General features: G+C 39.0%; 1 long non-coding RNA gene across 1 annotated transcript in view; it reads left to right on the top strand.

Moving 5' to 3' along the window:
- Nucleotides 1–262: 262 nt before the first annotated feature.
- Nucleotides 263–15,624, top strand: part of LOC122794404 — a 606,617-nt gene continuing 591,255 nt past the window's right edge. Inside the window, exon 1 of the long non-coding RNA XR_006363638.1 lies at nucleotides 263–554. This is a non-coding gene — a long non-coding RNA (uncharacterized LOC122794404). The remainder of the gene's footprint in view (nucleotides 555–15,624) is intronic.

The raw sequence follows: 15,624 nt of genomic DNA, 5'->3' as shown, positions 1-15,624 counted from the left end.
TTTCGTCATATTTTGGTTAACGGAAAAGTACCTTTTATTATACTTACTCGTTCAATTTTTATATACTGTAACGTAACTGCTGCTTTATAACACACCCTGTGTTAACGAAAAGAGATCCAAAGCACAGAAGCATTATAACATCTCTAACTAGTCAACCATACTTCGCACAAACCACCATAAACTGTCAGGCAATGAAAAAGACTGTTGGCGACCAGTGTGTTGTTTCCACCTGCTTTAATAAGAGGGCAGGGCTAACAGGATCAAGTCCCTCCTTCCGCAGCTTTCCTTCCTTCCACTTACTCTTTCTCTCTTGTCAGCCATGTTGTTGGTGTGAAACTATAACAGTTCAAAATCAGCATTGCAACAGGTACTGTTGTGAACCTAGGGGGCCAGAAGGTTGGCTATTGGATTGTGTACTTGCATTTTTGTTTTAGAACGCGAAGAAAAACATAATTTGCACTGTTGTATTACATACGAGGGAGGCATTTGTGGATTAATCCTGTGGTGCCTACTGGAAAATCGAAAAACATTATTGGAGTATTGATTAGAAAAAGGTGAGTAAAATACTGCGTGGCCAAGTTAAATTTAAAATGTATACCGGCCTCACCCAACCCGTATTGAAAGGTGCGTTAAAGTGGGGCAGTAGACTGACCCTGTTGGTGGTGCGAACTGAAGGGCTTAAGCTTAGATTTGTATGAGTGTAATTGTACTTGACAGTAGTGGAAGTGGACAGAGGTGAAATATTAATGCAGTTTACTTAAGTTTTCCCCTGATGTCATTTCAAAACGTGGGCCGCTAGGTTGAAGTAGATTCTGTCAGTTTGTGTGCAGTTTCGTGTTTTGTACATGGAAGATGACTTGCCTTGCTTCTTAGCTAGTTTTGTCATTATCCTGGTGGTCGAATTTATGGTAGAATAAATTTTATTTATTATTTCACTTGTGCATCCTCTCAATTGTGTGACTGACCAGAGCAAGGACCCTGTCATATGTTTTGCTGATGGAAGACGAGTGTCGCTGCAAGCAGGTGTGGTCGAGAATTTCAAGTTTTGTAAACTGCAGTAGATCCCTTGTACGATTAACAGTGCTGTATCTATTAAGGTGTGTAGAGTTGTCTGTTAAGTTGCGACAAGTGGTGCATAAGTGGTAAATGACCAGGTATTGTGCTTTGTGTGTATTATCGTAGGAGACAAGAAAAGTAGCATACCTTAGAATGTATGCTTAAGCCTAGTCCTCTGTATGAATAGGTAGGTGTAGCAGAAGCGTCCACCCCTGATCACCCTGTCAGCTGTTAAAAGACGTGATTCAGAACTTGCATGGCAAGTGTGGTTTCTCCTCCCTTCTTTGAAAGTCGTTCCAGTGCTTGAATGGTCTGGTGCCCACTTTGTTTTTCTTTCCAGCTTGACTGACATCATTTATTTTATTTAAATCACAGTTAAGGTTGTACACGTTTGTAGTACTATAAAAAAAATATTCAGTTCAAAATTTAGTATCCAAACAAAACACACACACAGTATATGTAAGACCCCAGAAGAGCAGAAAAAAACTTCTATACAACAGTATTTTGTAAACATTCCTTTATTAAAGTATCTTTGGCTGTATTTGGCTTGCTGGCTCTTAAGTGCAGCCAGTTGCAGGAAATCCTTTAACAGAACATCCAGGTCAATTTAAAAAAAAAAAAGTAAAAATTCCAGTAGCTATATTACGTTTTAAGAAAGTTCCTTTGGCAGATGCATGTAGAACCCTACTGGGAGGTACTCTTACACATCCTCTCACACCCTAAAGAGCCCATCTCTATACCGGAAGAATGCAAAGTTCCTGTAATCACGGCTGCACAGGTAAAAACCGCACTCTCCAAAGCCAAGAACACAGCATCCATTGGACCAGACAATATCCCAGGCTGCGTTCTTCACGAAGTACAGAACAAACTGGCATCCCACCTAAGTACCATGTTCAGTCATAGCCTCACCTCAGGCTTTGTGCCCGCTGAATGGCACACAGCGATGGTTATCCCATTCCACAAGGGGGGAGCCACCACAAGCCCATTAGCCTGACGAGCCTGGTCTGCAAGGCCATGTAACTTATAAACAAAGACATTGGTAATCTCCAAACTCTGGACCCCACCCAGTTCAGGTTTGTAAAAGGCAGATCATGTCTCCTAAACCTGATAGACTTCTTTGAAGCAGTCACTAAAGCCGTAGACGAGGGTAAGGTGGTTCACACAGCCTATCTCTTGCCAAGGCTTTTGACACCATCCCCCACTCTGGAATTATAGATAAACTCACTAAACTAGGTATAAATCCCTATGTCACAAGATGGGGGTTGCCAACTGGCTCACTGACAGAACCCACACTGTGAAAGTAGCAGACTCCAAATCTGACTTCAGACCAGTGGAGTACCACAGGGTTCAGTCCTGGGTTCCCTCCTGTTTGGTATCTACTTCTCTGACGTGCAGGCTAACACAGGAGGTCTTTGGCTAACGAAGTTCGCAGATGATTGCAAACTAGGAGCCATAATCGAAACTCCTAACGATGTGGACATCCTACAAAAGGTCCTCACTGAGACAGATGCCTGGTGTCAAAGCCATGGCCTCAAGCTCAATGCCAAAACATGCATTGTCATCCCCTTTGACAAAAACTCTGTACCCATGAACTACAACATAGGCGGTAGTATACTTAACACCGAAAGTGTGATAAGAAACCTTGGGACACAGGTGGACAGTAGTCTCTCCTATGATAATCACATCGCCGCAGTAGTCAGGAAATCCTTCTACGTGGCACACCTCATCACAAAAGGTTTCTCATCCAGAAAAAAAAGAGGTCATTGTTCCCCTCTACTCATCACTCATTAGACCCATTATGGAGTACAACGTGCCTTTTGGTATGTACCTCACAAAGACATCTACAACAACTGGAAAGGCTGCAGAAGGCCACAGAATTACCTCACAAAGAGGATTACCGGCCTCAAACAGATGCCCTACGCAGACAGTCTCAAAAACCTCCAGCTTTACTCCGTCGCATATCGCCTACTCAGAGGTGATCTCTGCCTAACATACAAAGCTATGTCAAACCCAGAGCTGTTGGACATGCTCCACTTAAGGAAATCCCAATCCCTCCAAGCTACACGCTCTAGGGACCCAAACCTTGTCACCACAATAAACAGAACATGCTGGAGGGATAGATTCCTGTCCCAGAGACTTCCCATACACTGGAACAAACTACCTATCTATATCAAACAAAGCTCCTCATTAGCACTTCAAGAAAAATCTTGATGATTGGATGGGAAATAAAAAATTCACCCCGGGGATCACCTCTGTGGCTCTGCTAGACAGTGGTACAGGAAAATAATTTTCTTGGGTGGCAAAAGCCAGGGTACCTTTTTAGCTGGGCTTGTATAGTCCCCAGGGCCGATAGCCTAGTACCTACCTATGAACCTATTATATCCACAAGTATGTTTTCATCTGTACAAACTTCCTCAGATGCATAGATGAATGTAACTCGCAAACACCAGTTTAAATGCTTCTGAATAAATAAATGGATGCAAGTGTGCTACCTCTTTAAGATATTGACACTACAAGCTCTGCTAGCAATTTACATGATTCCCCTTTAATTATACTTATAGCGTACATGAATGTTTAGCTATGCTCTGAAACACTTTCTTTATCAAAAAGTCTGATCTGTATTTACCTGTGGGGTGGGTTCTGAGTAAGGTTGAAACAGAGTGCAACAGTTAACAGCTTCTTATAGGACCCAAACAGTGAGATTCTATTAAAACAGAAAAGACTTCCACAAAAGTGTTTGCCTTCCACACTTGTATTGCCACAGTTTATTGGGGGTGGTTTTGACATAATGGTTGAAGTCTTCACCTCATAAGCACAAAATACAGGATTTAATTCTGATCTATGGTTATTGACTTAAGCTTAAAATGGGTCTTCAGAACAGTTAGCCAAGTATTCACTTATAAACGTATTTATTTAACAATTTGTTTATCGGGTGAATGAGCTGGGCTACTGACCCTTTCAGTCACTACCTGGACACAAAAGTACAAGAAAAATGTAAAAAAAAAACAAGTAGGTTAAGTATACAGTATTTCAAACAAGCATGCATTTTTTTCAGTGTCAAACAGTTTAATATGTACAAAACATACAAGGAGAGAGTGAGTTCATATACAAAGCTTTGCCATTGTAGATTTGCCTACACAGTTCTGTTTTATTGTTGCATGATAAGGAGAGAATAATTATAAGAGCCTTATTTATTAGCCGATGACCCAGAGTGGGTTTGTCTTTTTATTTCTATTTGTAATTTACCGTTGTGTTTTTAATTGTCAGAATGTTTTAGGTGAATACAGTTGTTTGCATAATATCTAACTTGTCATCACTGTGAGATTGCTACAACATAGTTGTATGAAAGAAATCTCAAGTTTCTAATCTTGCTACATGTTTACTTATACTTTTTTATTTATTTATTTTATTTTACATTTGTTAACCGGGACAGTCCAACTGGACCAGGTCCATTTACAGCGGAGGCCTGGGGAGAGAAGCTCCACATATATTAACAAAAATACTAGAATTTAATACATAGTAGAAAAACTGATAACACATTGTAACAGCAAAAATCCAGCTAGTAAGACAGAAAATGTAAAACAGGATACAACTCAGCAGTTGAACAGACTAAATACATTTAGTAATGAGGCATGACATACATAATGTTAAAATGAAGTACCTATATTAAAGGGATAAAGAAAATATTGGAAGTAAACAACTGTAGAATTTGCATTAGGCAAGTAATAAGCCTTTCAACTTTCCACAGAGATTAAGCAGTGTTTTTAGGTTATGCATGGGCAAAGCCAGGTGCTTATGAGATGTGATTTTAAAGAGTTTTTGAAGTGTGAGGTAGTGGGGATAGAGGTCAGTGATTGGGGGGGGGGGTCCAGTTTTTAGCAACAGTGTGGGAGAATAGTGCTTTTCCAGCAGTGTTAGCCATAGAGATGCATAGAAGTGATTTGTCACTAGAGCAGAGTGTGTGATTTGTTGCAGAGTAGGTAAGTAGTTGACTTAGTGATGGGGTTTTATCAGGGTACTTAAGAATGTTATAGGCAATAACCAGTTGGTGGTAATTTAATAGTTGAGGAAATTCTAACCATTCTAAGTCCCTTCGAGCTAGACAGTGATGGGATCTGAAGGTGGCGTTGTTAGCAAATTTGGCAGTAATATTATAGCATGACTCAAGTTTGTCAAGATCAAGTTTTCTGATATAGTTAAGAATTGGTGCTGCATACATTAGTGTGGACAAAAGGTGAGTTTGGACTAGGGTGATCTGTGCTTGATCTGAGAGGAAGTTTTTGTGTCTGTATAACGAGCCCATTTTTTGTGAACCTTTTTGATGGTTTGAGAGATATGGACATCAAAGAAAAGGTTTTTGTCAATCTCAACACCAAGGAGTTTGGTATGGGCAGAAGGAGAAATGATAGTACCATTTTTGGAAGTAATACAAAAGGAAAGAGGAGCAGACTTTGATTTGTTGGGGGTAAATAAAACAGTTTAGTTTTATTAGGGTTAAGGATGAGTTGGATATTTGTGATCCAACTTTCCACACAGCTAAAGGATTCCTGGGTCTGTTGTTGGAGAATAATCTGCTCAGCCCTCTCCTTTTTTTAAAGTCGAATCATCCGCATACTCTATGAGTGTGGCATGCCGGGTGGAGGTATGTAGATTGTTAGTGTAGATAGAAAAAAGAAGCGGGCTCAGTACTGAGCTTTGTGGTACACCTATGAAGGTTGAAAGTAGAGGAGATAATGTGCCTTGCCATTGGACTGATTTGTTGCTAGATAGTTCTTGAACCAGGCAATAGTAGAAGGGGCAAAGGATAGGAACACTAGTGAATCTAATAGTAGGCGGTGTGAGACCATATCAAATGCTTTGGATAGATCCAAAAATATAGCAGACGTATAGTTATAGTCATTTCTGTGCTGGTTTATTAGATTGGTAAATGAGGGAAGAGCAGTAGTTGTACTGTGGTGTGGCCGGAACCTGTGTGGGTGGAGAGGAGTTTGTGTGTTCAGAAAATACATTACTTGAGTGAATACACTTCTTTAGCAGTTTGGAGAGGGAGACAGAATAGCTATAGGATGGTAATTAGAGAAGTCATAGGAATTACCGCCTTTATGAAGAGGAATAATGCAAGACACTTTCCACAGTTGAGGGATGTATGATTCTTTTATGGAGTGGTTTATGAGGATAGAAACTGAGTAGGATAATGATTCTGCAGCTAGTTTTAGTAAGCTGGCAAGTAGATTATCAGCTGCAAGCGTAGCAGGTTTTAATTTCAAAAGTAGTTTTTTAATTTTTGGGGGGGATATTATCTAGACACTCAGCTAGGATATGTGGAGAGTTGTTTTTGGACAATTGGCTGGATAGTGCCATTATTGATTCTGCAAAGTAGTAATTAAGTTGAGAGGCTATATCATGTTGTCATTGGTAGAGTTGGGAGCTGGAGTAGTAGTTTTTTGCCTGGTTTAATTAGGGAGTTGATAGCTTGCCAAAACTTTTGAGGATTTTTTGAGTGTACAGTAAGAAAGGTAGTTCTGTTTATCAAGTTTAGTTTGTATTTTGGTATGATTCCTAAGCTGTTGGTAGTGTTGTTTGGCTTGGATGGTATTATCCCTCTTCCAGATTTTCCAGGCATGATTTCTGGACTTCAATATGGCTTTTGTGTCCCTACTTAGCCATGGTGCATAATTAGTCTTGACTCTAATTTTCATGATAGGGGAGACTATTAAGAACATCAGTGAAGGTGCTATTAAAATAGTCAACTGCCTGGCCTAAACTAAGGGAAAGTAGTGGCTCCCAGTTAAATTGTTTTAAAATAGTGTTTAGATCCTGGGGGTTTAGGTTGCGGTCATTTTAGATTTGTCTATAAGTTAAAGGCTTAGGTACATTTGCTTAGTAGGAATGTAGGGAGGTGGTCACTAATGCTATCTGGTAGACAGCCTGTCTGGTAGTTTTGCTTATGGCTATTGACCAGTGTCCAATCAAGGATGGATTCTTTTGGGGATTTTTTGTCAACTCTAGTGGGTTCCTGAATAAGTTGAGAGAACCCATGGAGATTTATGTGGTTAGTGGGGCTGTTAGAATTGCAGGCCAACCAGTCCATATTCAGATCGCCTAGTAGGATTGTTTCATGTGGGAGATTATCTTTCCTCAATTATAGGAGAGTTATTTCCTGGAGGGATATAACAGGAGAGAATATTACATTTTTTTTGTTTTGTTAATATACAGGACAGATGCAAGGGTTTCAGCATTATTAAATTTAGGTATTTCGTCAAATCTTTCTGATCTTGTCTCACACTTGTCCAGCTTGTTTATTTCAGTTTTCAAAGTTGGAGTTTGACCTCTTTTTCCATTTTATTATATTTTTTGTTTCTCACCTTAAGTATGTTCTTATAGAAGTATATCCTCCTGACATTGTGTGCCTAGATACAATAGAAATGTATGCTCCTGACATTGTGTGCCTAGATCCTGATGTTAAATTTTTAATTTTTTTTTTGCATTCAAACAGTTTCTTTCAAAACTTTTAACAGACCTTCTGCAGCTTTTCCATAGAATGAATAACTCCGATTAGTTTTACGTAGTGACTTTTACTTCTGTCTGGGTCTAAATTAACGTATCGAATGGCCGAAATATCGAAAGTGCCATTCATCGAGTTCTGGTTTGTGGGATTGGGTTGCAGTGAAGATCGGGAATTTTGCCCTTTCCTCACTGTAGTGCAATCTTGGAGTTGGTATATATAAGCGAGGGGTGTGGGCACAGTCCCCCAATAAACCAAGTAATTTGAACGGCACTTTCGATATTTCGGCCGTTCGACATTCGTTCCGTTCGATACTTTTAATATAGACCCTTCTATATAATCTGCTGTTAATCTTCTGTACTTTTATTTAAATTTTAGCTTGGCAGAATTATCTAGTTGCAAATTAATCTTTATAACCCCATGATCACTGCACATCAAGGATGGTAAAACATGACATGAAGTAACAGTAATTTCTTTAGGAACACAAACAATATTTTACATGTTCCATTCCCTGTTTTGTTTTTTTTGTTTTTTTTTTACAATCTGAAGTAATTGTTGTTCATCAATATACATTGTGAATAATTTCCTTGCTAATATTGTTAAATCAATATTATTTCGGTCTGTTAATGTTAAATTTTTGCCTTCCTGTGCTCTATGCAAGAAATGTATGAATTCCTCTAAATCATCAGCACTTGACTTTGGTGGTCAATAGACTTCAGCAATTATATGTTCTAAGGTTATCTTTAGGGTCACAGTTACACAGTCTGTCTTATTGATGCCATTGAACATGTAATGATCACAAGTCTCGTAACTATCTTTGATCTCTATCATAACACCTCCGCCTTATTTTTTGTTAGAATGTCTGTTACAATAAAAACATTTATTTATAAATTTGGGATGCTGTACACATTTTAATTTTTTAAAATGGGAGATTTTATTGTGTAGGTATATGCCCCCAAAATATTTTCATTCACTGTGGCCTTTACAAGCTATTTTATCTAAGAGGGGTATAAGTTCCCTTACTAACAGAGCATCCTTGCAGATGACATAATTTGTACCGACATGAATAAAAACAAAAATCTGCACTTCCTTACATTGAGGCATTATAAGGCCCATCTCACATCCTCTGTTTTTACTCCTGGCAAGCATAACACTATTTGACGTTCATTATTTTCTTTGCAATTATCAGTTCCTCTAGTTAACTGAATCTTCAGTTGCAAAGAATATATTTTCTCACCAGATCTGAGAATCTTTAAATTCTAGAACACAGTAAAGATAATTGTATTAAGTGGTGCACTAGTTTTGTAAAAGCAGATTGTTTTAGGGTCGATTCTCTAGAAAAGAATGTAATGGAAAAAAAAATCAAAATGACGTTGAAATTTTGGATTCCGAATTGAATGAAACTTTCACAGGAAGAAGTGTGTGTGTTATCCTGCTGAGAATTTGTTAGTTAAGAGTACATTTTCGGTGTTTTCTATGTAACAAAATTATATGGGGTAAGGTAAAACAAAAGTTTTGGAGTTGATTATACGTCACAAGTACAGAAAGATGGAAATCCTAAGCAAAAATATTTTAAAGGGAAAGTTTTACACGTTACATGAGGAGTATTATCACAATGTTAGCAGTTGAAGTTGTATAATGGATTCGATATTTAACTTTCATTGGCATTTGCTCAAGATACAAGAAAAGTCCCATATATTGAAAGGAAGTGTATTGAAGATGTGGGATGCCAAGATTTTTGGTCTGTTGGCCAAGATTCATGCTCTGGGTTGGTTACTTGTCTGTTAAATTCAGATATGAACTTATGACGTATAAAAATTCTTGAACCTAGGAGGATATTAACTGTAGGCATGGTATATAGAGGTTATGCAAGAGACCAATAAATGCTTATGATTGCACTGTAAGTCGTTAACAGGAAAATAGCACCATGGTTAGATACTTCCTTTATTGTTGTATGGGATCTTGCTTGTTGTCCAGAAAGAAATGGGAAGGGAGACAAAAAAAAAGATATTGATGTGAGGGTATGTAAAACTCTTCTTCTTCTTTTCCCGTTAGGGGTCGCCACATCGGAACTCCGGTCCACTAATGATTGGCAGTAGATTTTTACGGTGCCGAGGTGCCAGCCCAACACCCAACCTTCAACGAAGGCACCACATTCAGGCATGTCTTTTGAGCACTACTCTTCTGCGGGGTGGACATGCAGACTCCACACAGAAGGCGCTCCAGCTGAGAATCGAACGGGAGAACCTCTTGCTGGGAGGCGACGACACTACCGCTGCACCACCACGAATAGAGAAAAATAACTTGGTTTCTAGACTAGAAGTCTATATTTTTTTTTCCATATGATAGTTAGTTATTTGAAGCACCTGGACATTTAATATTTAACAAGTTTTCTAACATAAGTTATATATGACTGAGACACATAATTAGTTCCTTTAATACTCCATTAGATTAGACGGGTTAAAAAAATGTTAAGATTAGTATTATAAATACATTATTGCATACTTTGATTACGGAAAGATAATTTAGATTTCAGTTTTCCTCATCCTTTCCGAGAATGGTAGGTTCACCTAAAAACAGTGAATTATTTATGAATATCTGTGGCAAATTCATGAGGGAAAAGTGATTGGAGTACAAGAGGGACAGACAGAAAGAGGGACATACAGTAAACCTATCATTATGATAAAGCTATGATAGAAAATAGTTGTCATATCTTTAGAAACAAAATTATGAGTAGATTGTGGAGCAAGAATTAAGCACTAGTGGCAAAAAAAACCCCACAGAGTTGACTAAACTGATGATATACTAAAAGATTGCATAGTGAACCCGATAGTTTAGTTAGTGAAGAGTGACAGTATATATAACCAAACCTTTGAGATGTTAAATGCAGTTACTACGTACTGTACAAAGAAATTTCAGAAAGAGGTAATGGAATTTTCAAAATTTCATTTATAAAATTTAAATATAGCTGTTGATGGCCTTTTTTCTGCATTAGAGTTGCAGTTAACTTTGAAATCTGTTTTTGTAAAGCTGGACTTCCACATTTTTTATAAACCTGTAGATAAGTGGCAACAAAGTAATACTGAAAGTACAGGATAGAAGCCCTCTCTGAGAATTTGAAGTTTATCTGAGGATTGTTTTGCATTTTTAAAGTTATTGTGTGATTTTTTTTTTGCTGCAAATTATACGTTAGTAGCATATATGTTGCAGTAATGATTACAGAGGCTTCGGGAAAATAACTCATGAGGAAGTGCAAGGGCAGAGAAAGGGAGCTGGAGTATCTGGAATATTATGATCAGTTAATTTTGCAATTGACACTGAATGAAGGACTAATATAAAAAATGTCTAATGAGTAACATAGTCAAAATGTTATTTTCACAATAGATGTTGTCTTTTATTAGAGGTATTTAGACTTGATAGAACTTAAAGCTCCTGTTGTTAACAGAAGGTTCGGTAGTGTAATTCCTCTGTAGTGCATGGAGCACTGTGATTACTCTCCAGTACTTTGAAAAAAAAAAAATCAGTTAATCGCTACAGTGCCGCAAGACCCAACCTTAACAAATGCTAAGCAACCCCTGCTTAAGTTACAGTCAGGTCTTGCACTGTACTGTAAAACCTGCCAGCAAATGGCAACGCCAGAATAATTTGGTTCTGCCTACTGCCTGTACTGGTAAGGTGTCCTTTTCTCTTACAAACTTAGGAAGTAGCAAGAATAACAGGATATGTGCCCGGCTGCATTTTCTCTGAAGGTTATGAACTCTGGAACTCAAATGTATGTCGCTATTTAGTGACTACAATCCTTTGATATGTTTAACAAACAGACTTTATAAGGAACATATCAAATAAATGAGGAAAAAATCTGGGCATTGTGTGAAAATCTAGACCGTTTAGAGGCATGGCAAGGTGAGTGCAAACTTAAGGGACTTTTGCACTGCATTTTTGACCACAGTCAGTAAGTGGATATAGTGGTTTATAGCTTTGAAAGCTGGCAAAATACTTGGCTTTTATTTTTCCCTTTTTTTGCAGTAACTAGTAGTACATGGACCATGTAAATCTCCAGGCATACTACAAAGAATTATGATTGATCTTAACTTTCAATTATGTGTCCTCAACATGGATGCCAAGATTCCACCTCTTAAGTTTCACACTTGAGGTGAATTTCTTGGCATCTATATCTTGGACACAAAATAAACGGATTATGATCAGTGACCCAATTTATATATCTGTATATGTAGAGGAGTAAGGCAGCTTTGTACCATTTATTTCAGTTGCGTATGACATGAGTTTTAGTTAAAAGTACTTGTAGTGTATTTAATTTGGGTAGATACCCACTATTTTGTCTCATTCAGATTTATTATTTTAGGTTTTAGATATGGACCAGATTACTAGTTTAGTAACTGAAGTCAAGAAAACATTGCAACATTTTATGTGAGTGTAGAAAAAGTACTGTTTCCGATATGGAGGTTGTCTTTTAGGTATTGCATTTTCTCCTTGTATGTTCAATATAATAGGAAATGTATTTGGTGATTCTCATTGCATTAAGGCACTGTGGAAAACTGTTTATAGAAGATGCAGAATAGTGTAATATACGTAATATATATTTTATATATTCTGTGTAATATGTTTAATAAATATATATTTATTGTGTGTGCGTGCATATATGTACATCTATGGAAGACCTGTTTTTTGAAAAAACTAATTAGAAACTTCTATTTACAGTTGTGGAATTTTATATAGGTAGATTTGTTTGCCTCTTAATTGGAAACAGAAATGTTGAGTTTCTTCTTTTCAGGGATATGGGGTAATAGGTTGAAACCAATGTGGTAAGGTAGTTTATATGTTGATAAATATAAAGGAGAACTGTACATGATACATCCAGTAGTTGGTTATTTTCTCCATATTTATTGCTTAATAGCTTTTCCTAGTGCAGAATAATTTTTCTAGATGTATTTCTGAGAGTATTCTGGTAGAAAGTGGGAAATGTATTCAACGGTAGCATATATATTGGGATGCATTGTAACTTCATGTTTTTAAGTTTCTTTAATATCACAACATTTTGAAGAAGATGTGATCATTTATGTGCTAAGTATTACAATAGGATACAAAAGAGATTACATTTTTTAAAGGAATTCATATGGGCCATCCTTGACAGATAGTTCTATTTTATTTGGCTTGGTTGGGTACTGAATAGTTTGTGTGTGTGTGTGTGTGTGTGGGGGGGGGGGGGGGGGGGGCAATAAGAACAAACTTTCTTTCATTATGCTGACTAGATGAAATTCAAGGCTTTGCATTTCTGAATATATAGAGTAGTTGTAGGACTGAATGAAATGTGCCTACTGGTATTAACAGTACACATAAGATGTTGCCTGTGTTTACGTTTAGTATTTACTGGAAATGGGATCAGTGGTGGAAGACAGAGAAAAATACAGTCTTGTGTACTTCACATGATTAGTCACCAAGTTGAAGACAAAAAAAATAAATTTAAGATAAGAGGAAGAAAGTCCCATGGTGGATGCATATCTGACCTAGCTAGAGAAGTCTTTGCAGAACAGAGTAACATCTGTGCAAAAATGTTTGTAGCCTTCCATTTATTAAGGTGTAATGGGAAGTACACAGATTTCCCTTATAAATGTTCATCATACTGACTGAATGCAGCGTGACAAACAGGTCTGTAATGATGCAAGACCTGAATATCATTGTGCATTCTAGAACCAGCGTGATTCATTGACAGATATTCCAAGGCTATTGTGTCTTATATTAACACCTTATCAGTACCCTCTCTCAGGTTACACCTCCTTTTTCCAGAATGGCCATATCAGTTAGTCCCAGAATAAATTCGTGAATATGTATCCAGTCATATTGATTGTGTTGCACTGCATAACATCATCATCATCATCCCCCTTTTTCCCATTTACATGGGGTCGGGGTATCGTATTAACTGTCGCCAACTCTCTCTATTCAGTGCCACTCTCCTGCCTGACTGTCGCAGATCTTCTTTCACACAATCCATCCACCTCTTTGCTGGACGCCCTCGCTTCCTCTTACCTTCTTCCTGTCAGCAGTTTATTGCAGAGGTTTGGGGAACATTGGGTTATAAACCTGTTCTCCACCTTGTTTTATTTGACTGTAAAAATGTATGTCACTGGTTCTAGTATTGGTGGGAGATGTATTTGAGTTGCAGAGATGCAGGAAATTGAGAACAATCAGTCCCCTAATAATGTGTCAAATGAGACCGAGATCTCCCCTCAAAAGTCTATAAGTCACTGAATATAAAGATAGTGCTTTAAAGCCGTCTACAGCTTTGGGGCCTTAGGATCATGGGCGATTACTAGGCTATTGGCCCTGAGGCACTTATAAGCCTAAATGAGAGTTTAGCCCATGTTTAGACAAATCAGCACCCAATGCCCCTGTCCAGCAGGGACATGGGTGGAATCCCTGGGGTATACTTTTTGTTATCCATCCAGTTGTCCAGGTTGCGCTTAAAAAGGGGTAAAGAGGTTCTCTGCTTGATGTGGAGAGGGGGTCTATTCCATAGATGAGGGAGTCTGTGGGACACCGATCTGTCTTGTCAGCAAGCCCTGTTGATGTCACAGACCATGTTGAGGCCACACGTGCGGGGTACTCGAGTGGAGCTTGACTTGCGGATATGCAACAGTCCCATCAAGGTGGGGTCCATGATTGCCTTGTATGCCAGACAGAGGTCACCTCTGAGGAGTTTGTATGAAACTGAGTAGAGGGATAGGGCTTTTAGCCTATCTGTGTATGGTAGATGTTTGAGGCCCTGGATTCTCCTGGTGAGGAACCTCTGGTCTCTCCAGCTGCTGCATGTGCTTTGCAAGGTACATCCCGAAAGGTGCGTTGTACTCAATAATGGGCCTTATAAGGGAAGAATACAGGAATGTTATGATCTCCTCCTTGTTCTTGGATGAGATGCCCTTACTTATGAGGTGGGCCCTGTAGAAGGCTTTCCATACCACGGAAGCAACATGGTGGTCAAAAGTCCGTTGCTATCAATCTGGGTGCCCAAATCCCTCATGACCGAGTGCTTAGGACGTTGTTATTAATGTGATAATTTGTGGGGATGTCACTCTCCCCAAAAGGCCATGTTTCTGGCACCAGTCATTTGTCTGAGTGAGACCCTCCTGGAGGTTGTCCACATCACTAGGGGAATTGATGACCGCACCCAGCTTGCAGTCTTCTGCAAACTTGGTCAGCCATAGCCCATTGGATTTGGCCTGCACCTCAGAAAACTATATCCCAAATAACAGAAGCCCCAAGACCAGACCCTGGTGTATGCTGCTTGTTATGGGTCTGCTGCTTGAGGTGGCTTCCCCTATTACGTGGGTTCTATCAGTGAACCAGTTTGCTAACCATCAGGTAACATATGGATTGATGCCTAGTTGAGAGAATTTGTCTATTATACCCGAGTGGGGAATAGTGTCAAAGGCTTTGGCCAGGTCAAGGTAGGCCGCGTGCACAATCTTCCCCTCATCCATGGCTTTGGTGACTTTCTCAAAGAAGATGACCAGATTTAGCAGACATGACCTCCCCTTGAAAAAGCCAAACTGTGTAGGATAAAGTGTTTGGAGATTGCCGATGTCCTTGTTAATGAGGTCCACGACAATCCGTTCCATGGCCTTGCAGATCAGGCTAATGGGTCTATAATTTCCTGGATTGGTGGATGCTCCACTTTGTGTAAAGGGATGACTGTAGCTGTCCTCCACTCAGCTGAGATGAAGCCAGTACTCTGGCTTTGGTTGAATAGGGTGCCTAGTGGTGCTGCAAGTTCCTGCCTGAGTTCACGTAGGATGCAGCCTGGGATGTTCTCTGGTCCCATGGAAGCTTTATTTTTTTGCCTTTGAGAGAGCAGTGATGACCTGTTCTCTAGATATAAGGGGAAGGGGAGCAGGTACTGGGGTTGTCCTAATTTACTGATGGGGGGACAGATGGGTAAAGTTTTTGCGTTTTTCGCTGAATCTGTCAGCCAGCAAGTTTTGCTATATCTACGACATTTGTATATGTGATGTCCTTGACTACCGGTTCTGAACAGATCTGGGCGCTTC

Source organism: Protopterus annectens, chromosome 2.part1, assembly GCF_019279795.1.
Source record: "Protopterus annectens isolate FY-2018-M chromosome 2.part1, PAN1.0, whole genome shotgun sequence".
NCBI classification, from domain to species: domain Eukaryota; kingdom Metazoa; phylum Chordata; order Ceratodontiformes; family Protopteridae; genus Protopterus; species Protopterus annectens.
This window is presented reverse-complemented; position numbering and strand designations above follow the sequence as displayed.